Source organism: Coffea arabica, chromosome 7e, assembly GCF_036785885.1.
Source record: "Coffea arabica cultivar ET-39 chromosome 7e, Coffea Arabica ET-39 HiFi, whole genome shotgun sequence".
In the NCBI taxonomy this organism is placed as follows: domain Eukaryota; kingdom Viridiplantae; phylum Streptophyta; class Magnoliopsida; order Gentianales; family Rubiaceae; genus Coffea; species Coffea arabica.
In genome coordinates, this window is record NC_092323.1 from 34455156 (window position 1) to 34479793 (window position 24638).

The following is a 24638-nucleotide window of genomic DNA, read 5'->3' on the forward strand; positions in this document are numbered from 1 at the left end:
CTTTGAAATGAAACAAAACTGATTAAAACCCTAAGAAGGAAGGCTGAGATGAACCCAAGTTTTTGTGGGTTTTCTTGGTTCCTTTGATTGATTTTTGACTGCTGTTCTTGCTGGATTTTGAATAGAATTTTACGTGATAAGTTGTCCCTATACGAACTAATCTTGGGGGGTAAGAAATAAGAAGCAAAAACAGATCTAAATTGCTTCAAAATCTAGTTATTTCCTTGTACTATGGCTTGCTGAAAAACTGAAGTAGAAGGTCGTGTGCGTGCAGCGTGAAGCTGCAAATATTTTTTTTTTGAAAAATGAAGAAATGAGCTGATGGGTCTTTTTCTTTTCTTTCTTTTCTAGACTTTTGTTGGGTTTTGCCTTGGGTTTTTGTTTGGAATTTTGGGGGATTTTGGTTTGGGTTTTGGTTGGATTTTTGGCTGGGTTTAAAACCAAAAAATCCTCTACTATTTTCATTTTCTTTTCTCCTTTTTCCTATAAAATAATCACCAAAATAAAAATGATTACTTAATCAATAATATAAAATAAAGATACAATAAAAATCAACAAAATTTTTGGAAAAAATTTGGTGTCTACAACAAGATATAGTGAACCTCCCCAGATCTTTAAGTTTTGATGGAAGTTTCTTTTGAACGCATGTTGAACATTCCTTCATTAATGCTATTGTCTCATGATCTTCAATTTTCTCTTTCTTGAAATAATATCCTTCAAAATTTTGGCATAAGAGGGAATTTGTAAAATAGTATCAACAAAAGGAATATTAATTCTAATGTGCTTAAATATTTGAACAAATTTCTCAAATTTCTTCTCCTTATTGCTTTTCTTCAACCTATCGGGAAAAGGAACGGAATTAATAGCATTCTTATGAGAAATATGAGAAGAAGGCATATCAAATTCATTTGGAATATGATCCTTTTTATCTTCTTGTTCATTATTACCCGCATTTTAATCATTTTTCATTTTTAGTGAGGTCATTAGCCTCTAATTGTTTACTACTCCTAAGAGTGATTGCATTCATATGTTCTCTAAGATTCACCTCAGTTTTATTTGAAAATTTACCTAATTGCCTCAAATTAATGGAATTAGCAATATTATCTAACTGGCCTTGCATATCTCTAATCATGGTCATTATATTATTCATGTTTATTTTAACATCATCAAATCTTTCTTTTATTTCATGAACATGTTTTTCAAAATTAGCCTCCAAAGTTGAAAAACGTGACTCAAGTAACCTTGTTGAAAAATCGGGTGGATTGATAGATTTTTGTAAAGTTAATTGGTATCTCCACCCTAAATTGAGGTGATTCTTCCAGCCAAGATTGTAAACGTTTGAAAAAGGATTATTTTGAGGTGGTTGATTATAGTTGTTAACATTATGAACTCGCTCCAAATGAAAACAATTAGTATTATCATGATTACCACCACATATTGAACAATAAGCAACACTTATATAAGAATTTGACCCATTTCCCTCTTGTTTACTTAGCAACCTCTCAACGTTATCCAATGGAAAATTAAACATATTTTCTAATGTAGCATTTAAAAAGTTGAGTGTCAATTTCATACATACCAGTCACTCTTCTTGAGCATCCTCGATTGATTTTCCCATTAAAGTTCCATTGACGGCAGCATGTTAATTTTGGTTGGATAATTGAGTCCATTATAGAAAATTTGAACTAAAACAATAAGGTGCATTATTGTTATCCTTTAGAATGATAGGTAGTCTTAATTGCACCGATGCTTACACATTTAAATGGTATGGTCTTATAACTGTAATTAAATAATCAATGCACAGGTGTAGCAAGCAGTGTAACTACAACTTAATAAGATGAAAATTATGTCATCATTAATTAGAATGATAGGTAGTGTTCATCATACATTTGTAGCGCACTTAAAAATAAGAGGATCATATATCTATCATAAAACTATGGAATTTAGAATTAAACGGGGCTAAAATTTTTCATTGACGGGAGGACAATTTCAATAGTGGTCATATTCATTCTTGTCAATGCATGAATATCTCTTTCGCTGTGCTAATCAACTTATACTTCCTTAGTGTATTTATATAGTACAAAGATGTAACTATGAAAATAAAAAGTGTAACTTTATAAACGATAAAGATACATTATCGTTATCATTAATAATGACTAATGGTCTTGATTGCACCTATGCTAATACATAATATTCCTACACCCATGATTAAACAATTAAGGGAAAATAACCATTTTCATCCCTTACATTTCACAAAAATAATCTTTTCATCCCTCATTTTTAAAACAAAGCGAATTCATCCTTGACGTTTAAACTAAAACTATTACATTCCTAAAATCAACTTTCAATTTGAATCAAACAAGCCTGCAACCCAATTACAAATTTGGGGGTAGAGTTGGTAGATCTCTTGGTCAAATAAAATTAATATTCACGTGAAATTTAATGAACCAAAAAATAGAAAGTAAAAAATTATAACATAGAAAAGAAGGATTAATCTTTCTTACATTGTCAATATATATACTTATGGGTTTAGATACCTACCACATCATTTTAATTTAAATTTAAATACCAAAATTTGCATATATAGCATACATCTAAACTCATAACTGTTTACACTGATAATGCATGAAAAGATTTACCCAAAAAGAAATCCTACTATTCCAACACAAATAACAGATTTTTTATGTTATATTTTTTGTTTTTCCCTTTTTTGTTCATTAAATATCACATGAATATGATGAGTTGATCGAATAATCTATCAATTCTATCACCAAAATTTGTAACCGGGTTATTAGGTTGGTTTTTTTTTTTGGCTAACCCCGGCCACCGGGGGGGGGGACACCATGTGAGAATTTGAGAAATTACACATATATATATATATATATATATTTATCTTCATATATTACCAAAGACATTGCATATACCGTATAATCGATCAATTTATATGTTTAATTGACTTTGTATAATTCAATGTATGGAGATACCCTAGATTAATGCATGAAAATCTTTATAGGTGTAAACCAATAAGAACAAGATAATATTTTGAGATAACACATGCAATTAATAAAAGTATAGCTCCTTGGCAAGTAAATAAACTAAAACCAAATGACCATTTAACCCTAGAACTTAATTAAATTTACCATGCAACCGACCAGCTCCTCTTATATCTTGGATTAAAAAACCGAAAGAGAAGATTAGAGACTCTGCTTCCTTTGGAGTCAATAACCGAGGGAAAAGTGAGGACTTAGCTCATCTTCTTGCTTCACTTCAAGACCAACCGAGAGAGTGAGAGAGAGAACATTTTCTGGTTCCATTTTTTCCTTTCCAGCCAGAACCGAGTGAGTCAGAGGGTAAGGTAGAAAAAAAAAGGAAGCTTCGAGCATTTCATCATAAGGAATCGAAGGAGGAGAAGGAGGAGGAGGAAGGGGACTGCTTGCATTTTTCTTCTTTTCTAGCTTTGATTGTGAGGAAAAAGGAAGGTAAAAATCATTATAAACATCTTATTCTTCTAATATCTTTGATTATTCAAGTTGCATGTTAGATTTTAGCTTAGAAAAGTGAGTTTTGGCTGAGGAAAAATTCTGTTTAATGACTAGCTAAAAGCTGGAAGTGTGACAGCCCCACCTTCTCCTAGGGCGTATCCCAAAGGTTAGCGAATTGCCTGCCCAACTCTCGCCAGGACTACTAAGCTAAAAAAATGATTACCAAACTAAATGGGGCAATAGAACTTCGATTAACGCTCCAACGAACAAGCAAAAAGAACAGACGCCAAGTCATAATCCGGCCAATATTTGGCCGGATTCAAGGCAGTGGGCGAAATGAAATTTTTTCAACTTCCCCTGACAATCCGGCCATGTATCCGGCCAAGATCTGGCCGGCTATATGGCCGGATTTGTGGCAGAACAACTCCACTTCTCTCATTCTGATCAAGTTCCGCATTCACCGGTTCCAAACCGGTTCTAGGAGAACTACTCAAACCCTAGAGACATGCATTCAACCAAATACACTTGAGATACATGAGATACAAGAATAAACACTTATATATATACATTAGAGTGTTTCACAAGTCAACTTGAAGTACAAGCCAAAATATCCCTTAATGTATCAAGTACAACTAGGGTTTACTATTGCAGAGGAGCTTAATCAAAAGAATATCTATAAATAGCTCTATTCTTTTCTTCCAAAAATCATGGTTTCCAAAATATCGTCCCCCGTAAGGAAAACAAAGATAACAGGGGTGAGCTTTCGCCCAATGAGGTACCAACAGGTCAAGCAGTCAAGAATCATGAAAGTGTGAGAACTCATGTTTTATTTCTAAAATGATTATTTTTATAATTAATTACCCTAGTATTAGTTAATTATATTATCGTTACATGAATTCCTTTTAAATTTCGCCTTATCGCGCCCGAATTGGAAGTTCGTGTATTTCGCGTCGAATCGACTAAGTAGAGATTTAAGAAGTTTATATTAGACTACTAAGAGTGAATAATTATAGTGTTAAAGGAATTACATTTAAAGATTAGTGCACTAGTGCAGCAAACAAGAGAGAAAAGTGGTAGTTAGGGACACTATACGTGCACTATTCCTAGTTGACTTTTGGACAATTTTTGGCCACAAATTCCTTAAGCTTCCAAAGGAAGCTTCACAACACAAAATAGTCTCTCTCCTCACTCCATAGTCTTGGCCGAACCTCCCAAGGAAGAAGGAAGAAAAGCTTCACTCCATCTCACTTCATCTTGCTTCCATTTCCTTCACAAATCACCACCCAACTCACATATCACTTGGAGATTAACTTGAACTTAGAGAAAGGCTTAATCTAGGGGGATTTCTTGGAGGTTTTAGTGGTGAAATTTTCTGGTTTCATCAAGGTTCAAGAGGTAACCATCAACTCCTTTAATCTCTCTATTTAATTCAAGATTTATGGTTGGTTGTGCAAGGGTTTGAAACCCTAAGCAAAGATAGGTAGAGGACTTGAGGAAATCTATTTTTCTTGCTTTAAACTCTAAGATAGTGGACTTGGTGTGACCTTTAGGTATCTGCCTTGAGGATTAAATGCTTGATTAATGTTGTTTATATGTTAAGTGAGTTGATTATGGTTAGAAAAGTGAAAGGAAAATCAAAGGAAGTGGAGACTTGAGCTGGCCGAAAATTTCTGGTCATGTTGCTCTGTGATATTTTGAAATTTTTGATGATTGTTGGCTGTGAAATTGGTTGATATATTTTTTTTATTGTGTGTAGAAAGTGTCTATGAAAAATCATTTGATTTGATTGAGCAAAACTTGAATTTTCGAATGGAAGAAATCTGGAAATGGGTTCTGGCTGTCCAAACAGTAACTCTTTGATCGAATATATCTCTTTGTACAAAAGTTGAAATCAAGTGCCATTTGTGGCATTTGAAACTAGACATTTGTAGCTTTCTAACGGTATAAAAATCACTTTCTAGTTCGAACCGAGTGAACTGTAGTGATTCCCCAAAGTTTGCTGTCCGAGAGAAAGGTACAAGCTGCATCTTGTGGCTCTATTTTCTCTCACTTGTGAACTGATTTTGAAAATGATTTGTTCTGATGAAATGTAGATTTTTCAATCTAGTTTCCAAAACCACCAACCATTCTCAATTCCAAGTTGTATTGAGTGAGATATGGTTCAATTTCCAAACTGTAACAAAGCTGGAAATCTGGAAATCTTTCTCTTCTTGCTAGCCGAATGGTTAGGTTTGATTTGGGATGTTTTGTTTCGAAAATTTTGGTGTCAATTACCTACCTGATAAGTGACTAATTTACGTAATAATTGTATGATATTTTATATTATTTTTAGTCACTTTAGTTATATTATTGGAAGAAAATGAATCATTTTGGCTATAATTGGTGAAAAATGCTTTTAAATGATTAAATGAGGTTTTTATCACTTTTTAGTGGGATTTTGTGTATTTTGACAGTTTTGAGACATCTTCGTATTTTGACTATAACTTGAGCTACAGTGATCGGATTAAGATGATTTTTGAACCAATTTGAAGATAAGAGATAGATCTACAACTTTGGTGAAGACATCTGAATCCAGTTTGAAGGTTTTCCAAGTCAAAAAGCCGAAGTACAGTAGCCAATTTCATTTGGTCGAAGCTGAAACAGGGCAATGAACAGTCAAGGGTATTTCGGTCATTTCTCAGACTACACAGATCCAAATGAGATTATTCTTAATGCATTGGAAAGCTAACTCAAAGGGCTACAAGTTTCATGTTTTGATCAAGAGCTAAATCAGCTTTTATCATCAAGAAAAATTCAGTGGAAGTTGATGCAAAATCGGAGCAGAGCTGGAAATTGAACTAGAAGTGACCAAATGGTCACTGTAGCAATCCGGCCGGAATTTGGCCGGATTTGTGGCCGGATTCCTGGCCGGATTGTGGTCAGAAAAGGCTGCTTTGTACGCGTAAAACTCAATTTCACCTCCACCAACTCACATGCGTTGCTAGACATGTGAGAAACATCTCCAACTGTAAAAGGAAGGTGGAGGCCTCATTTCTTGACCATCTTTCATCATAAAATAGCCAAGATTGCAAGATTGAAAGGGATCCAACAATAGAATACAGTGAGCTACGGGAGAAAGCTTGAAGCTGCAGAAATGTAGCTCTTTCATCTCCCTAGTGTTAGTTTAGCTTAGTATAGAGTAGTGTAGCTTTTCCATTCTTGTTTATTATCTAGATTAGGATGAAGATGGAGGATGAAGAAGGCAAGGAAGAAAGCTCATGTGACAAGGGTTGTATTCCTTCCAAACTCTTTATCTTTTGTATTTGATTCCAAGTTTAGTTAATATACAAGTTCTGGATTTTGTGTTCATTATGTGTTTCTAAAGTTTATACCTTGGGTTTGGTTGAACTTTCTATGATTGTTAGGGTTAATTGTTTGGTTATTTGATTGCTACGATTTGAGCAAGTTATTTAGCACTTTGGCTCTTTAAATCATGATTAATCTGGTACCATTAATTATGATTATCTAAGGTGTTGTTTCTGCAATGAAAATTGAGATTTAACACTAGTTCAAGAAGTGCTAAACATAGGGAGTACACTCACTAAAGTAGAGGTGCATCTATGTGGTTTTAGTGATTCATTTCATGTAATTTCACTGAAGAAATGAACTTGTAGCTAATTTCATAACCATGAGAATAGGTATGGATTAGTTATGAGTATAATTGATTCACTACGAAAGTAGGTTTCACATGTTTAAGGAAATTACACCATAACTAGCCTAGATAGTAGTATTTAATAATCCAAATATAGCACTTACATGAGTAGTTAGGGATACCACAACCTAAGGAGCTTTCATTTGTCATTTTGTATAATTTCAATAGGTTAAATTTGTTATAATTCATTGATAGTCTAAATAATAGAGAAGCTTTAGTAATACCGGTAATTGTTCACTCTTCCCTGTGGGATCGACCCGATATATACCCTAAACTACTAGTTGACCTGTATACTTGCAGTGAACGGGTGTAATTCGGTTTTTTAACTTGTACATATGTAAAATACCCGTCACTACCAATTGCTTATTAGATGTTCATAGGACCTTGGTTTCAAAAATGAACCAAATTGGGACTGATTTCATGGTGCAAAATGTTTGAAAAAGGAAAGAAAAGCAAGAGGACAGATTTGCTTTGAAAATTTCCTAAATTTTGGTATTTTTGTTAACTGCCTTCCCACGTGATTTTTTGCATGAAATTTTATAGAGAAGTAGTCCTCATATGGAAGTTTAAGTGTACCAAATTTGGTGTTATTCTAAGACTATTTTGATACCCAAATGATGTTCCAAATTTTGCTTTTCAAATCTGGAAAATTCCTGATCAGTGTTCAAATTTCAGCCGACTTTAAGCTACTATATCTTTACGCTCAAAACTCTGAATTTAGTTCTGTTTGTCCTGTTTAAAACTTTGTTAGGAACTCATATTGTGTTATGAATTTCAAAGGCTAGTTCACTTTCTGTGAATTTTTCCGGATTTCCAAAGATTGTCGAAAAGCATGACTGAAACTGCCTTGCTTGTTCAGATCAGCCACTTTGAGTTGAAAATTGAATGCCTTCTATTTAGAATCTTGGAAAAGTGAACCTAGTTTCCAACGGTGAAAATTTTTCCATTTTTTGATGTGCCAAACTCAAGATTCGATTTTCCAAAGATTGTCATGCAAAGCTGAAATTTCCCGAGTTCTTATGAAAATGAGTTTTGAGAACTCGTTACTCTTTCTTGATATTGATCGATCGTTTTAAACTCAATTTCGTGAAGGAAATCAGTTTCTCTCGTGTTATTAAACCCTCACTTTTGGAATCTCGATTTTCTTTAATTTGAAAACGAACGTACATTCTTCCTTGTTTGGCAAGGAGTTTGTGAGTATTTATGGGTAATAGTTAATTGTTATGTTTCCAGGCGCTCAAGAGGATCTTGAAGAGAATCCCAGGGCCGACCATTAAAGATCTTTTGCACTTACTCCCTTATTGTGATTTGGTAAGTGTCAAGTGCATGACTTGTTGCAATTATGTGAATTGCTTCTTATGGATTGAATGATTGATAATTGTTGAGTCGAGTGTGTACGTTATCGCACTTGTTCTCATTTAACTGATTGTATAATTGAATTGCTCATGACTGAATTGTAATTGATTGACTGGATATTGTTTGGAGTGAATCTCCTCGACCTATAACTGAATTGGGGGACGCCCAAATCTCAATTGGCTGACCTTGCGACTGTAAGCTCGGTGAACCATGAGATAACTGTAAGCTTGATCTATTAAGAGATCTCGCTTGGCCTATAGTAGTACCTTTTATAGAAGTGCGGGCCCGGGACGGTTGAAATGGTGGATGGAACTGTGAAGAAAGTGGAGTTCTACGGATTTAATGCCGACCCGGTTGACGGAGTGTCATCGCGAGGAGGTATTTGTTGAGCCTTGGCATACCAAGTGGAACCCAGCTCCTGAGAGCTCCTGTATCCTTATTGAATGTGTTTAATTCAAAATTGTGAATTGCTTGAATGTTACAGCTTTATGTCTTGCTTAAATGCTATTGCTATTTTAACTATGTGTTTGCATGTTTTCTTGGCCTCACTGAGCGTTAGCTCATCCCATTAGATTTGTTTTCCTTAGCAGGGGCCAAGATGGAAAGAGTTATGGAGAAACCGACTTGAGGCACTTTTGAATAGGGTTTTTGAATGTATTTGACAAGACATCATTTGGAAGTTGTATATTTTGGGAAAGTGGTTGTATTTTGAAGTTTGTGATGTAAGATTGAATATTCATGTATGGAAATGACTTCTTGTCTTTAGTTCGACTTTCGTTATTAATCGTTATCCTTTAAGTCTGAACTGGAATTGTATTGAGTCCTGGCGAGAGCTGGACAGGCGTCCCGCCGATACCCTTTGGTTCGCCTTAGGGAGAAGTGGGGGCGTCACAGAAAGTACATTTGTAATCCCTCAAATATAGAAATCAAATAAAGAGGAAGGAACACCACAGTTAAACCGGAAGTCAAAGGATATAGATGGCTCTCAAGTGCCAATTTCCTCCTTTGCATTTCTTGATCAAAACCTGTTGACCCTCTGTCAATGTTTAAAGACACGACCAAGACCGTAGACCCCACTTTACACCAATTTCCGTCCACCAAACATACCCCTTATCGAGCCCAGACACCAAGCAGAAACAGTGGTGGGAATACTCAAGTATACCAAATATCAGAGGGTTTCAGTATTCAGATGATCAGTAATAGTATCCTCATGGTTCATCAATCTACCTCGACCAAGCCCCTTGCTGGCTCGATTCGATTAACTACCAATGAGGTCGAGCTCAAATTTCACAGTAAGGTCGTTGGATACAAACCTCCAAACGGCATCAAATCATGCACAAGTAACAGAACCAAATTTATACAGTAACCAGTCAAATAGGCAAGAGAGAGACGAGTGTGATAAAGTACACTCTCGTCTCATTCAGAATAAACAGAAGCTACAGTCATTCACGTCACAATTTCAAACACAAGTAAATCAATTAAGCAACAAGTCATGCGAGTGGTATACTCACCAGTTCAAGCAAAACAACTTCAAAAGTTTCCTCCCAAAGTACACCCTTCATCACCGGCACATCCTAAGAACAACCAAGGTAAACAATTATGGTTCCCACATCCAAAACCTAGCGAACGGAATTCACAAGTGAGACTCGACTACGAGTCGTATGCCTATCCAAGTTAACTACTAGTGCAAAGATACGAAAATGTGGCTTTGGAGTGAAAGGAATTAGTTATACCTAGGGCCATGAACAACCAAAAGTCGTTCATTTCCACCCTAATCAACCCAAACTCGAAGGAGACAAGTAGCCCAAAAAATTTGGACAGCACTTCCCTTTAATTTCTTTACTTTTCCATCCTATAATCAATCACCAAATTTTATCCCAAACAGTCTCAATCGCACACACAAATCATAAGCTATTAAATACACTGATTAGGGCCACAACACCCTTCAATTATAGCCACTTGATAACTCCAAAAACCAACTACAATCAAGCTCAATTTGGAAACCCTAAGCTGGAATTTATGCACACAAGCTGAAATTTTCTTTAGGCAAGTTAAACTAGCATATAAAAGCTAGCTAATTCTCATAGCAAAGCTACCAAAACATGAACAATTCTTAAGCATCATATATGGATAGAAAATTCACCATAAAACTGAAAATTTCTCAATCACTACTTCAACCATGAAATTTTCTCATAAAACTACCCATTTTGCAACCATAAACCACTAATATGCAAGTATTAGAAGTAGAGGAAAGTTTCTTGTCAAAGTTACCTTAGAACCTCAAGAAAGATGGTAGTTTAGTACTTTTTCCTCCAAAATCACTCCACCAACACCTCTACTCTTCCTTAGTTAGCACTTTGTATGGAGTAATTTGCAAATTTGTTGGCTGGAACTCAAGAATGAAGCAAGAAATTGAAGTGGAAGATGAACTCTCTCCTTGTTTTTTCTCCTCCCTTTGCTCGGCCAAGACAAGAAACAAATAAGGAAAATTTTGGTCAATTTTGGTGTAGACACCAAAATTTTAGTTTTTTTTATTTAATTTAGTTGATTTTGTTTTAATTTTTTTAATTTTTATCTTATTTTAATTTTGTTAAGAAAACCATTTTTATTATTGATTGGAAAGAAAAAAAAATCATCAATCAAACACAAAAATTTTAGCATTTTTTATATCATTTTTAGTTGATTTTGTTTAAATTTTTGTCTATTTCCATTTTTGTTAAAGAAAATCATTTCTTTTATTCACTCACTGTAAACAAAAAAAAAGTAGAAAAAAAGGGGACAACACGCGCGCCGTTTCTTCTTTAGCATGACAGCCGAATGAAGCTATACTGCAGAATTGTAGCTGTGAATTTCCAGCTCTTTTCCCACGTTTTTTTTTTGGTTTTTCTAGCTCCATTGGATCATTTCATCTCAAGCCACCTGGCTTTAATCCCTACATTAAGAGAATCATAGGACAAAAACCCATCTAATGGTTTATAAACCATCATGGAAACATCAGTTCAGCCGGCACCGTTTGATGTTAGGGCTAGGGGATCTTTGTAGCTATAAAAGGAAGAGAATTAGTAGAGTAATTGGGAGTGGCGGCTAGGATTAGAAAAAGGAGCAAGGGAGATTGAGAGAGGCTATGGGGTTGCAGGGAAGAGGAACCAGAAACCAGAAAAGTGACGAGAGAGCCGAGAAGGGGCTGGGCGACAGAAACGGGAAACTCAGGGAAGAAAAGTGAGCAAGAAAAAGCTGCTGAGAGGCTTCGGGTAGAAAAGAAAAGCTTGGGCTAGAGGAAAAGAGGAAGCTTGGGGGCAGTGACGGGCTGAGGGAGGAGGAGAAACAGCAAGCAAGGGAAAAAGAGAGGCGGAGAGAGAGCAAGACAGCAAGAAAGAAAAACCAGAAGGGGCTTTGACGGCTGAAGAGAAGAGACCTTGGAGTCTTCGGCTGAAGGAGAAAGAAAGCAAGGTAGAAAAAAGATTAGAAGGGAGGTTTTCGGTTGAACAAAAAGGAAGAAACCGAGTGAGCATGGAGAGGTGACGGCTGGAGAGAATAGGGGAATCTGGGCAGTAGGGAGAAAGCCAGGAAAAAGGGTTTGCGGCTGAGAAGAAAAGAAACCAAGAGAGTTGCGGTCAATTCAGCCTTGCCCACGAAACCATAAATTTCTGCACAAACTCTAACATTGGGAGAGAAATTTCGTTCGGAAATTTGGCAGAAATGATGCCTGGAACATCTTCGAATCTGGCTCTACATTTGCCGACCCCATTTCTGGTTCATGCTCAAAGGGTCAACGAGTCGACTGCAGCTGCTTTCTTTGCTCGTTTCCTTGTTCAAGTTCGGTCAGAAGGCTTCATCAGGTCCTCTTCTGAACTAATCTTATAGTTCCTCCCCTAGTCACTTGTTGGTTTAAACATTTGCAGTTCTCTTTCGTTCCCTTTTGCTGCCATTGGTTTGTATTTTATGTTCTGTCTTGATTTCCTTTTTTTTTATTTCCTTCAAAGCTGATTTTATAAGAATAGGATATGAGGCAGCTAGATGGTTTTGTATGTTTAAGAATTATCGGACATGTTGTTGAAGTTGATAAAGGTCCAAACTTTGAGTCTCTGTTTGCTTGTTATGGTGATGCTAAGCTAGTTGCAGCCATGTTGATAGAGTCATTTTTTTTTTTTTGGGTTGTTGAAGCTTTTGGTTTGCTTGAAGTTTGTGGTTTGCCATGTACACGTTTGGAGTTGCGTACTTTCTTCTTGCTGCCTTTTCCATTTGTTTCGTTTCTAGCACCTGGTTTCTTCAGAACTTGTTTCTTCTTTCTCAAAGGGTGGGGAGCATTGTTGTTTGATGTTTTTATATGAGGATAAGAATGATTTAACATGGGTTTTGCTCCTTCAAAATAATGTTTTGATCTTATGGTACGGCAAACCCATTTTATGATACTTGCTATGCTTGATGCAAACTCATTTTCGCAGATTGTATGATGCTTGTTGTTGGGATCTTTGGATAGATAAATCTTGTTGGAAATTGTTGAGAAAATGGGATGAAGTTTAGTGGTAATTGGGTTGACGAATTTATGGTTTGTTCTTGTGAGTTTGCAAATGATTTGATGCTAGATAGAGTTGCAGAAAGCTGTGGAATATGAATTGCAGAAACATTCTTTTCGGCTGCTGAATTATGTTATGCTTCGAACCATGCATGCAATAGTTCCCAAAAATTACATTTTTACCCCTCAAACTTTCCCTTATTCTACTATGGCCCAAATATTTGGAAAATTTAATCAATTTTGCCCCCTTTAACATGTTATTTTCCTTTGGTATGCTCTAATGTGATTTTGACAGATTGTTTAGAAATTTTAGGATGGAATTTGAGGATTTAATGTTTTTTGATAAATTTTAGTTTTGATTTGGATTTTAGTGAAAATTTTTGAAATTTGTTATTTAATTATAGCAAATAGGTTTCATTTATTCATTTATTTTTTGTGAACTTTATCATTTGGTTGGGATAGGTTTCACCTTAAGTCCTTAATTTTAATTTATTTCCTTTAGGTCCTTAATGTTTGTAATAATAATAAATTGATCCCTCGAACCTCTTTAATGGGTCCTTGTTGGTTTCAATTTGATAAATATGAGTTGTTTAGTTTATTTGAATGTTTTGAGTGATTCAATTTCGTGTTTATTTCCATTTTATGTGGTTATTTTTGTTAATTAAAATGATGCCTTGACCTTTTCTTTGTTTTGGAACGTAAATAAGTAAATTTCATTTCATTAGGGCACCAATTCATGGGAGGTACACTCTACCGTTTTATTTTGATTTTTTACTTGATCCAATGTGCTCCTATGTGAATTTATGTGTGAAATTGCATGCTTTTTTGAATATTTTTATTTTATTTATTTATTTAGTCACTTTATTTGTTTTGATTTAGTTTATTTATTTTAATTTAATTTTGATTATTTGAAAGGCATTTAAATGCCAAAATTGTAATAGTTAGGTATTTCTTTTATTTATTTATTTTATTTTCCCTCTTAGATTGTAGTTAGGGTCACCCCAAATGTAATAGTAGGGCTTTATTCGCTTTATTTGCTTTATGTGTTTTGCATGCTTATGTGCTACGTGTTACTCACTTTCTTAGGGTCTTGCATCTAGATATCATGCTTATGTGCTATGTGCTCTATGTGACTTATGCTTTACTTGCTTTCACTACAAGAAATTTGGCCTTTTGTGACAACATTCTCTGTGACAAGAGAGAAAGTTGTCACAATTGAAAACTTTAGTGACGACCTTTAATGTCGTCATACTTGATCGTGGGTTCACCCGTCAACAGTGACAACATAGAATAAGTCGTCACAATACGGATGGCGCGCAACTATCCAGTGTGGCAGGAGATCACCATTGTGACGACTGGAAAACATGTTGTCACTGAAACTCGTCCTACAGTGACAACTTGAAATATCGTCACAATATGGTTGCCAGTTCTAAATTAGTGACAACAACTAGTCGTCACTGTCCAAAGCATTTATTCCCATCTCACTTTCACTAATTCTACTATGTCACCCTAATTTTTTCAATATGGCCCATTTGTTGTAAATAAATTTTATTAATTCTACTATGACACCCTAACTTTTACATTTTGACCCCATATACCACCTTAATTTTTTTAATATGGCCCATGTGTTGTAAATAAATTTTATTGATTTTACTATGACACCCTAAATTTTACATTTTAACCCCATATACCACCTTAATTTTTTCAATATGGCCCATGTGTTGTAAATAAATTTTATTAATTCTACTATGACACCCTAACTTTTACATTTTAACCCCATATACCACCCTAATTTTTTCTATATGGCCCATATGCTGCAAGTAAATTTAATTAATTATGTTATGATACCCGAACTTTTATTTTTTAGCCCCTTATTTGATAAACTAATCTCATTAACTCTACCATGACACCTTATCTTTTGCAATTTAGCCTCGTATGTGATAAAGAAAGGTTTTATTAATTCTATTATGGCACCCTATGCTTTTACACTTTAGGTTGTGTTTATCATTAGCAAAATGAGGAAGGTATTGTAAAAAACAATGTTTACCTATTTTTTAATTATTCCAAACATAGCTAATACCTTGTTATAAAGTTAAAAAATATCATGAATTCATTATTTAGTTCTCTTGACAACATATGGGAAATTACTGATTAACATAGTGTGAAAATAATGGAAGAGAATAATAAAATTGAATATGAAATTAAGTAAAAATCTTGACAATTCCATGACTGGAGTTTGTTATGTATTACAATTTACAATAATCAAATTGTTTATGGTTTATGAATCAGTACATGTATCAAATAGATTTAGTGTTTCATGCATGTATTAGTAAACCATTTTGGTTATTTGATCAACTAGTTTATTATTAACTAGTAAACCAATTGGATGACTGGAGTTTATTATTAATTACAATAGTCACATTGTTTATGGTTTATGAATCGGTACTTGTACCAAAAACATTTAGTGTGTCATGCATGTATTAGCAAACTATTTTGGTTATTTGATCAACTAAACAGATTGTTAGGTCTTGTCAAACCATAATTCGTACATAATTCATAAAATTATTAAATTAATACCAAAAATATTTACATTAAAAGATTTTTTTTGAATCATAAACATATTTTTAATAAGCTTTATAGTTTTTGGACATTGATTTTTTGTAGAGATAAAAAAAACATGTGTCAGTAAACAAAATTATCAAAAAACACTAAATTTTCATATTCTAAAGTTTTAATGCAACAAATAAAGTTTTAATACAACTTGTGAGCTAAAAACTCAAAATAATAAACAACTTTAATTACACAAAGATGGAGAAAAGAAAAGGAGAGATACTAGAGAAGGCGTTGTTTTTGTAAAGAAAGGTCCAAATAGTTAGTACAAAAGTCACTTGAAAGCGTTATTTTTTGGCTGAAGCTAAAATGGAAGTGGGAAGCTCAAAATTGGAGTAGAGGCGGGGGAAGCTGAAATTTGGAGTAGAGGCGGGGAAAGTTAAAAATTGAACAAAATTGTACGAGTAGAGACGGGTAAACAAAAGAAGCAAAAACGACGTCACGTTAGCAAGAGTTAAACAAAAACACTCATAACACTTAGAAAAATTTCGGATAAAACTTGCTTTCCCCCTTCTTGCCAACTTCATACACTACATCTTCTCCTTCTCTCCACTATCATTTTGCTGAAATTATCCAGAAAATTATTTTAACCCACCATTTTCATCCGTAATTTGAGTTACCCAAAAGATTTGTGTAGATTTAGTGGAGTTATAGATAGCAAAAATCCCTAATTCCGCCGCCGCTCTCCCTGTAGTTACCGTTATCCCTCTTGAGAATGAAATGGAGGCCGACGCCAACTCCCTCCCTCTGCTTGACGTCATGAAAGCCCCAATCCGGCCAGACATCCTTCAAGACGTTCATCGCGCGACATCTCCAAGAACTCTCGCCAACCTACGCCGTCTTTAGGTCCGCTGGCCACCAGACCTTTGTCGAGTCCTGGGGTACTAGTCGCACTGTTTCCTGTATCTCTCGTGTTCCTGGCGGAGGCACTCACCATGCAGGCCAGGGTGCCTATGGCAACATGTGCTGCGGTGGCCACATGTTTGCTCCGACCAAGATCTGGCGCCGTTGGCACCGCAAGGTCCCAGTCAACAAGAAACGGTATGCCGTGGTTTCTGCCATCGCCCCCTCTGTAGTGCCTTCACTTGTCATGGCCTGCAGCCACCGCATCGAGTCTGTCCTGCAAATCCCCTGTGCGATCTCCAATTTTGCTGAGGCCATGGAGAAAACCTCCAACGCTATTAGTCTTCTCAAGAAAATTGGGGCTTACCCTGATGCTGAGAAGGCTAAAGACAGCCAGGGTATCCGCCCAGGAAAGGGTAAGATGCGTAACTGCCGCTACATCTGCAGGAAAGGTCCTTTGGTTGTGTATGGTACTGAAGGGGATAAGCTCGTGTAGGCCTTTCGCAAGGGTATCAGATATCATATTTAGTAATTTCTTGTTATATTAGACTTCCTTTTCGGGTATCAGATCTTGATTTTCATCTCCAAAAGTTCTCTGGAGGTAATCCCTCTCCTTTTATTCGGCTCACCTGTACTTGCATGCAAAAAAGATAACAAAGATAGAAAAAGAATGCCCGCAGATCAGATGATTTTTTAAAGAAAAAGTTGTTAGAGTTTGCCGTAGCTTTAAGATCATCAATTGCTTGGAAGAAATATACATGAATCTTGATACTCTGAATCATGGTAGCGTACACTGACCTTAATTTCCTGATGTGATGAGGAGGTCGAGAGAGCTATCCAAGTGGAGCAAGTGAAGGTGCCATTGGGGCCTATGACACGACCCCGCACAAAGAGATTGAATGAAGCACTACAAATATTGGTTCGTGCAGCCCGAGCGCCCAGTGGAGAGCCAAAGGCTATTGAGGGCCTCAACGAAGCTAGATATGTGATCTTACTCGCAGCCATTCAAGAGGATTAGCTACCCAAGATTCGGCCAAGGGCCATGGCCCATCATCAGTTAGTAGAGTATAATAAAGAGGTCCAACACGCCTATGGGTTGGACCTTAGTCATTGTCAGTCTTTGGCCATAGGCTAGGCCATGTGGGCCACCTTTGTAGTCCCTACGCTGAGCTGTTACGGGGGTCTCGCTGCCCGGTCAGCGAGTCGGGGGCCCAGGGGACGACACGCCCCTGGTGGGGGCTAGGGGGCAACGCCCCCGGAGCTTTTGGGCTAGTGGCGGCCCAAAGGGAAGCCCAAGGGCGGGCCGCCTTTCCTTCAACTCTTTACAAGCTTCGTTAGGTTTTTAGTTACGGCTACAAATAGCCTTAAGTCGTTGTTTACACTCAATTTTTTTTGATGATTAATAAAATTACATTGAGAGTTCTCTCAAAGCTTCGTTGAAGCACCTTGAATATCTTAGATTTGTATCTTAGGTATTCAATTGACTTATCAATCTAGGACCGCGCTAGATTGTGGCGTCTTCTACAAATACCGAGGTTCGTTGACCACGTGATCAACGGGTTTAGGTGATCCGCTGCGTTCGTCGTCTTCAACGTGAGACTCTACCTTCTAGATCCAAGCCTTTTTGTACGGGTTGCATCACAAGGTTGGTGCCGTTCGTATCATGATGGCAATATCATGTCATTTACAGTTTACACCATAGACAAGTTCTTTGATATCTATTTATTCTACAATGAGTAGCAGGTGTAGTTTGTTTAACCAACATTTTCTATCCTAAGCTGTTTTGCACACTATCTGCATTCAGAGAAGGCATATACCTTTTCTATACTAAGCTATTTTGCACGCTTGGAATGTCTTGTGTTTCTTTCTTTGATTTAGGATATCCCTTTGCATGCAGTAAGTTTGCCTATCTTGTATGATGGGGGTAGTACTGTAATGATTGTTGAAATTGGTAGCTATAAATCCATTGTTTGATGAAAATTGTGATGTGCTTCATCATAGTACTATAGTAGTGCAAACGTCCTCTATGCCCTTCAGAAGGGGTATGTTTTGCCCATCCAGCCTTTCTGTTAGCTAGAAGAGCATTAGCTTCAGCAACATCAGCCTCTCTTTGATTCTCAACAAAAGTTTGTTCATCCAACTAGCAGCATCATCACCATTTCATGTTTAAACTGGTGGTCAGAGAAGCTTAAATAACCAGTTCTCTTCTCCATTTTCAGGTTAAGGAGATTGCGAGAAGATTAATTGAAGAGCAGGAACATAACTTAGAGGATATTTCACTTCGTTAGAAGGTGATGCTTACTCTCTTTCATATGTTTCTTCCACAAAGAATATTAGAAAGTACATGTTGATTCCCTTACTCCCTTGTGCGTAATAGCTTTGTTCACCTGGCTTTGTTGCATCTTTTTCCAATTTGGCAGGAACTTCTCACCCATAGAGGTAACTTTCCTTTTCTTTTTAGATCCAGCACCTTTCACTATCGGAGTGCAACTAGTAGATTTTGAAGTCTTTTAGTTATTAAGTTATTGTAGTTTACATATTCTAATCGCTATAAGGTTTTTATAGTAGTAACTTTGAGATTTTGGGCAGAATTGCACTAAAATTGCATTTACACAAAAGAGGCCACCATGTACAATCAGCTTTCATTAATTTCTTGGCTAGTATGATACCAAAGATAAATACACTTGAGTCCCCTATTTTTATTTTGTAAATTTTGTTGGAGATTTGACATTCAATCGTTTGTTCATTTATTTTCAAGGACTAGAGACAATTTTGTGATAGTAATGGTGCTAAAAATTGGAAAATACTGTAAAATAATTTTGAATTTACAAAGTTTGTGTTCCTTTAATATTTACAAAGGTAAACATCAACAACAACACATGAAATTATACTTGGGTCTTGTTTCTGGGATTTCTATTTTAAAGAAGTTTTGAGTGTATTTTGATTAAGTCAAATACTATAAAGACTATTAATGCAAACAAAATTGAATTATCTTGAACTTTATTTTTTGTTAGAGAAGCGTCAAGTGGTATGACATGGGAGGAGGTACTTGTGAATGGGGAGAAGAGAAGCATATTTTCTATTTGGAATTCTTTTCAATAAGCATGTATTTATAATGTCGGTGTTTGAAAAACATGACATTTTCCAGTTTACTATGAGAACTTATAATTTGCCTGGATGCAATGAGTTTGGGGTGCAGATTCAATACAAAATTTACTAAGTTGGTGGGGTCATTTTTTTATTTATAGAAGCCACTCTTTAAGCTTAATTTGTCAATTATATCAAGTTAATTTTGGTTGAAATAACCCTTAATAGTAGAATTGAAACAAACTTGACTTTATTGATTTCTAACGAGGTATTTTGGGCAGATTTTATCTATATTCTAATTAGTATGTTTTGGTTGAAACTCTTGTTTGACTGATTCTTTTATCTCTTATCATATTGACTTAATTGGATTTTTGTTCAGTATGACTATTCATTCAAATTCAATAGTGTATGCTTGTAATGGCAAATTTTTTGACTGAAATCGATTCTAATGCGTATGATACTTTTCTTTCAATGCAGTACAATGCTATTAAATGCTCTTGAGGAGATGAAAAAGGTTGGCTTTTGGATATGCTCATGAAGATGACTTCAGTTTGACACAAATTGCTGCTTTAGTCTATGTTTTTGTTTGGAAAGAGTACTTTGTTTTTTTTTGGATGTGTAATGGCTGTTACTAGTTGAACTGATGTGAACTTAGTACTCTATTGTTTGGATGGATAATGGCTGTTAGTACTTGAACTAATGTGGACTTTGGAACCCATTTTGGTTAATGTGTGTTTTGATGAATTTAGAGATGTTTATAACCATATATATATATTTGAGGGTTCATTGTACATTAATTACTATCATTTTTTGCATTAGTCGAGCCACAATTTTCTGCTATGGCTGTTGAAAATGCAATAGAAGTAGGCTTTTTATGGCAAATTTCAAACATTTTAAACAAAGTTCAGTGACTACATCAGGGAAGGTTGTCACTAGCTACAAGTTCAACCAATGACAACAATTCTTGTCACTAATGAACAGGATTATAAGTGACATGTAAAAGTCATCATTGTAGATATGAAATTTGTGACGACTTTTACATTATCTATGACAAAAATACAGTTGAAGCAATGACAAGAAAAGTCGTCACAAAATGGTTTTAGTTAGTTACGAGTTTTTCTTTGTCATAGAATAATATGATTCTGTGACGACTTATCTAAAGTTGTTACATGGACTCATTTGTGACATAGAATCTGTGACAACCACGTGACAACAGAAAAAGTCGTCACTGTCTCTTTATAATGACAACTTTTTGATTTTTAATGACGACATTTGGTTCTCACAAAAGCCTGATTTTCTTGTAGTGTTTTTATTAGCTTTATATGATTTGTTGAGTTCTAATAAATGTATGACGTCACCACACTAGTCCAACGCTAGTTGTAGCCCCTTTCCCGTCACCACACTAGTCCAATGCTAGTTGTGGCCCTTTGTTCCGATTTCTCACTAGTCCAATGCTAGTGAGAATTTGTAGACATGGGTTAGTCCAATGCTAGACCCTTAGGAACCATTCACACGCTAGATCATGTTTGTGTAACTACACTACATTTTCATGCATATTTTTCACTTTCTAGGTTTTTTTATCATTTTTGCATGACATCCCCCCTTATACGTATACACATCCCTTATCCCATATTTCCCCTATATGTATATCCCTTACCCCTACGTATGAGACATGACATTAGACTTGCATTTCATATAAGGAAAACTAGAGATAGGTTAGTACATTTGCCTGATTAGATTAGGAAATACCCCTCAAGTATGGGGTATGGACGAGTTTGGCTTCCTATCCTTAGCACGCTCATATTCCCTCTACAAAAGGGAAAATTGAAGTCACGGTCATAGCCCCCGCACCCATTATGATGCATTCCTTTAGGTCATGTGTATTTGTATATTATTATTTCCTATCTTTTCTTCGAGTCTCATATTTTTGCATATTCGTGACCTCTTCAGATAATCACTTTTGGGCGTCGCAATTAATGCGATTTGCACCAATTAAAATTCGAAGAGACATATTGAGCCCCCGATATCCTCCTAGGTTTAGGGTTTGCATTCATATAGTATATCCAAATGTGATAAATTCTTAGGTTAAAATAAGAAAAATTTTGACTAAATCACGCAACTAACTTTGGCTAGATTGAAAGGGTGCCTTGGATTTTATCCTTGCCTTCCCTTTCTTCAAATGTGACTCCCGAACACTTTTCTCTGATTTCGAAAACTTGGAGTCGTTTAAAAAGGGTTTTTCTACTTTTTTTATTCAAAATTCATTTTAGGTGACTTGGTACACCTTAACTCAATACCAAGTGACGACTCCTATTTTTATTAAAAACCCTTTTTAAACTATTCTTTTGGGTCAAAATCGTCGCACTTATTAAACCCCATTTTAGGCCCATCATTTTCTTTATTTATTTTTTCTAAAAATCAAAAACTTATTTTTACAAACCCGTTATTTATTTTTATTTAAAAATGGGGCACGGCATTTGGTTTTAGGAAAGTTAAGACAACCTTGGTCAAAGTCCAACTTCCAATGGTTTCACGACAAATGGCGCCTTAGGGTTTTGTTCTCATCTTCTTGTCTTCCAAAGCTAATTTATCTAGTTAACCTCTAATTATCTCCTAGCACTTTGTAAAATACTATCCCTTTATGCAAAACTTCACCTAGTCGTCAAAAATTTATCACACTTACCACACTAGCGGGTCCCACATCCATAATGCACTTCAAACTTAATATGAACTAACTTATACCGGGAAAATGATTTAAAACTATACTCACTTATAAAAATATCTAGGAAATTAAGATAATAAAGTAAAGTAAAGAAAATGTATGCACGGAAATAAAATAAATAAAATAATGAAAATTTTTGGGTCCCCACAGGAAGAAAACTGTGTGATGGCCAAGAGAGTGGAACTGGAATTGTAGCTTGTTATCAGAGCTTTCTTAGGAGAATAATGCTAGGAAATGCATGCAATATATTTATCTTAAGTCTTATAAGATATTTAGCTGTGAAACTCATGAAATGTTGGTAGATTTGGCTAGAAATGTTAAAAGAAAGCTGCTGGAAATTTCCAGTTTTAGGAGAGAGGAAATAGAGCATTGTCCAGCTTTTCTCTTCGACTCTTTGGCTGCAAATTTTACATTGCAGCTTAAAATACCTCGTAGCATGATAATCGCCATCTGCATGCTGAGTTTGAGTGAAAAAATATGAAGAGATTGTGGAGAAAACTTGTTTTCCAAACTACTAACTTGCTGGAAATTCTGTTTAGCTGATGACAGATTTACTTGAGGTTTCTTGGTGGAATTATTTGCTGAAATTATATGCTATTTGCTTTATTTCATGATGGATAGAATGTATGTTGTGTGTGTGGTGTTTAAGTGAGTAAAAGGTGGGAACTTTGTTGAAAATTTTGAAGTAACATTGCTGGAAAATCTGTTTTGCTGGCCAAGAGAGTGGGGGTTGAAATTTTCATGTTATTTTCAAAAAATTCCATGATAATTGGCTATAATCTCAAGTAAAAAATCTTGTAACATCTTGTCCTTGATTTTCATGTACATTTTATTGATTTTAACACTTGAAAAGCTGGTGAAATCTGAGAAAAAAAAATTAAACAACAAGCTAACTGGTTTGGCCTGGAGGGAACAAATGAAAAATTACTAGCTTAATCTTTGAATTTTGGATTGAAAATGGTTTAATCTTGGCCTAAACACCACACAAGACCTTAATTTTTGGGTACGTATGTATTTCCCTTGTTTTGAGTTGATAAACTTGATGAATCTTGAAGAGAAATGTAAGAAAGGTTTGCTAGAATTTCACCTCTTGTTTGATAAGCTAAGGAACTTGGTTTCTAGTAATTTAAACCTTAAATTGGTGAGTGATTAGTGGCCAGAAATAAAGTTAAATGGTTAAAATGGACGGGAAAGGTTGCTATACCAACTATAGGAGTCTAGAGAGCCTTAAAATTTATATGAAAAGATATTCAACTAAAACATGATTTAAGTCGCTTTATACGAATTGTATATTCACCTTAGGGTAATAAACTAGTTTTGCTCATGATCTTAATTAATAAAAAGGGGTTTATGGGACAAGAAAATACCTTCAAGGTAGTTACTTCTAAAACTTACCTTATTAAAAGTTAATGTTGAGTTCTAGTACATTAAATCTAAAGCTATAAAAGAAGTGAAGTGAAATTGCTGTTTTTATTTTAAAAACTTCACCAAAGAGTAGTTGAATAATTATAGTATTTATAAACTTGTATCAAGGGACAACAGTGAGCCAGGAAGCAACTCCGAGATTCAAGTGTAACTTATATTGGCTACAGTGAGTGTTCTTAAGCTGTTTGTACTTGTTTATTTGGTGACTTGCTTGTGTACTGTTAAATGATGCGAATTGAATGAATGACATAAGACTTTGCTTGGTTTTGAAATTTTACTGATAAAAGGCTAGAGCGTACTTATCGCTACTGCCTTAATGAACTGAAATGTATATCATAGTGATTATTGACGGGATTGTGCATGAATGATTGTAGGCCATTGTGTACTTTATCACATCGGCTGAATCGGGTCCTATGCCTTGGCAAGTTGATCTAGTTGAGCCGGTAAAGGACTTGGTAGATTAGGTTGGCTACCATGAGCAATTGAATGGTATACTCGAGTTTTACCTTGAAGATTGGAGATCAATGAACTGTTTATTGAATGTCAGGGATTGTTTATTGTTTTGGAGGTTATAAGGGGAAAGAATGGTGGAGTGAGAAGAATTCATATCCTTTTAAGTGAATGTTTACCTTATTGAATTTGTTCTCTTGATTGGTTATGTTTAAGGAATGTCTTATATTGATATTTGGTTTTACACATTTAAACTTCACTAAACTTTAACTCAACCTTTTAGTTTTGTTTTCCTTACAGGAGTTGAAGTTTGAAGAATGAACAAGTTGGGTTAGAATGTTTTGGGAGGTCCATTTTTGTGTGTATATATATATATATATCACTGTTAAGATTTATTTTTGTATTTTGTAATGGACAAAGCTTTTGTCTTACTAGTTGGAGAAGTATTAAGAATGA

General features: G+C 35.4%; 1 long non-coding RNA gene and 1 pseudogene across 1 annotated transcript; both read left to right on the forward strand.

Moving 5' to 3' along the window:
- Window positions 1-16213: 16213 nt before the first annotated feature.
- LOC113700809 (large ribosomal subunit protein uL4-like) lies at window positions 16214-17027 on the forward strand (annotated as a pseudogene).
- A 1634-nt stretch (window positions 17028-18661) lies between these two features.
- LOC113702458 (uncharacterized) lies at window positions 18662-20382 on the forward strand. The gene is made up of 3 exons (XR_003451131.2): window positions 18662-18789; window positions 18919-18937; window positions 20063-20382. It is a non-coding gene; the product is annotated as an uncharacterized lncRNA (long non-coding RNA).
- The last annotated feature ends 4256 nt before the right edge of the window (window positions 20383-24638 follow it).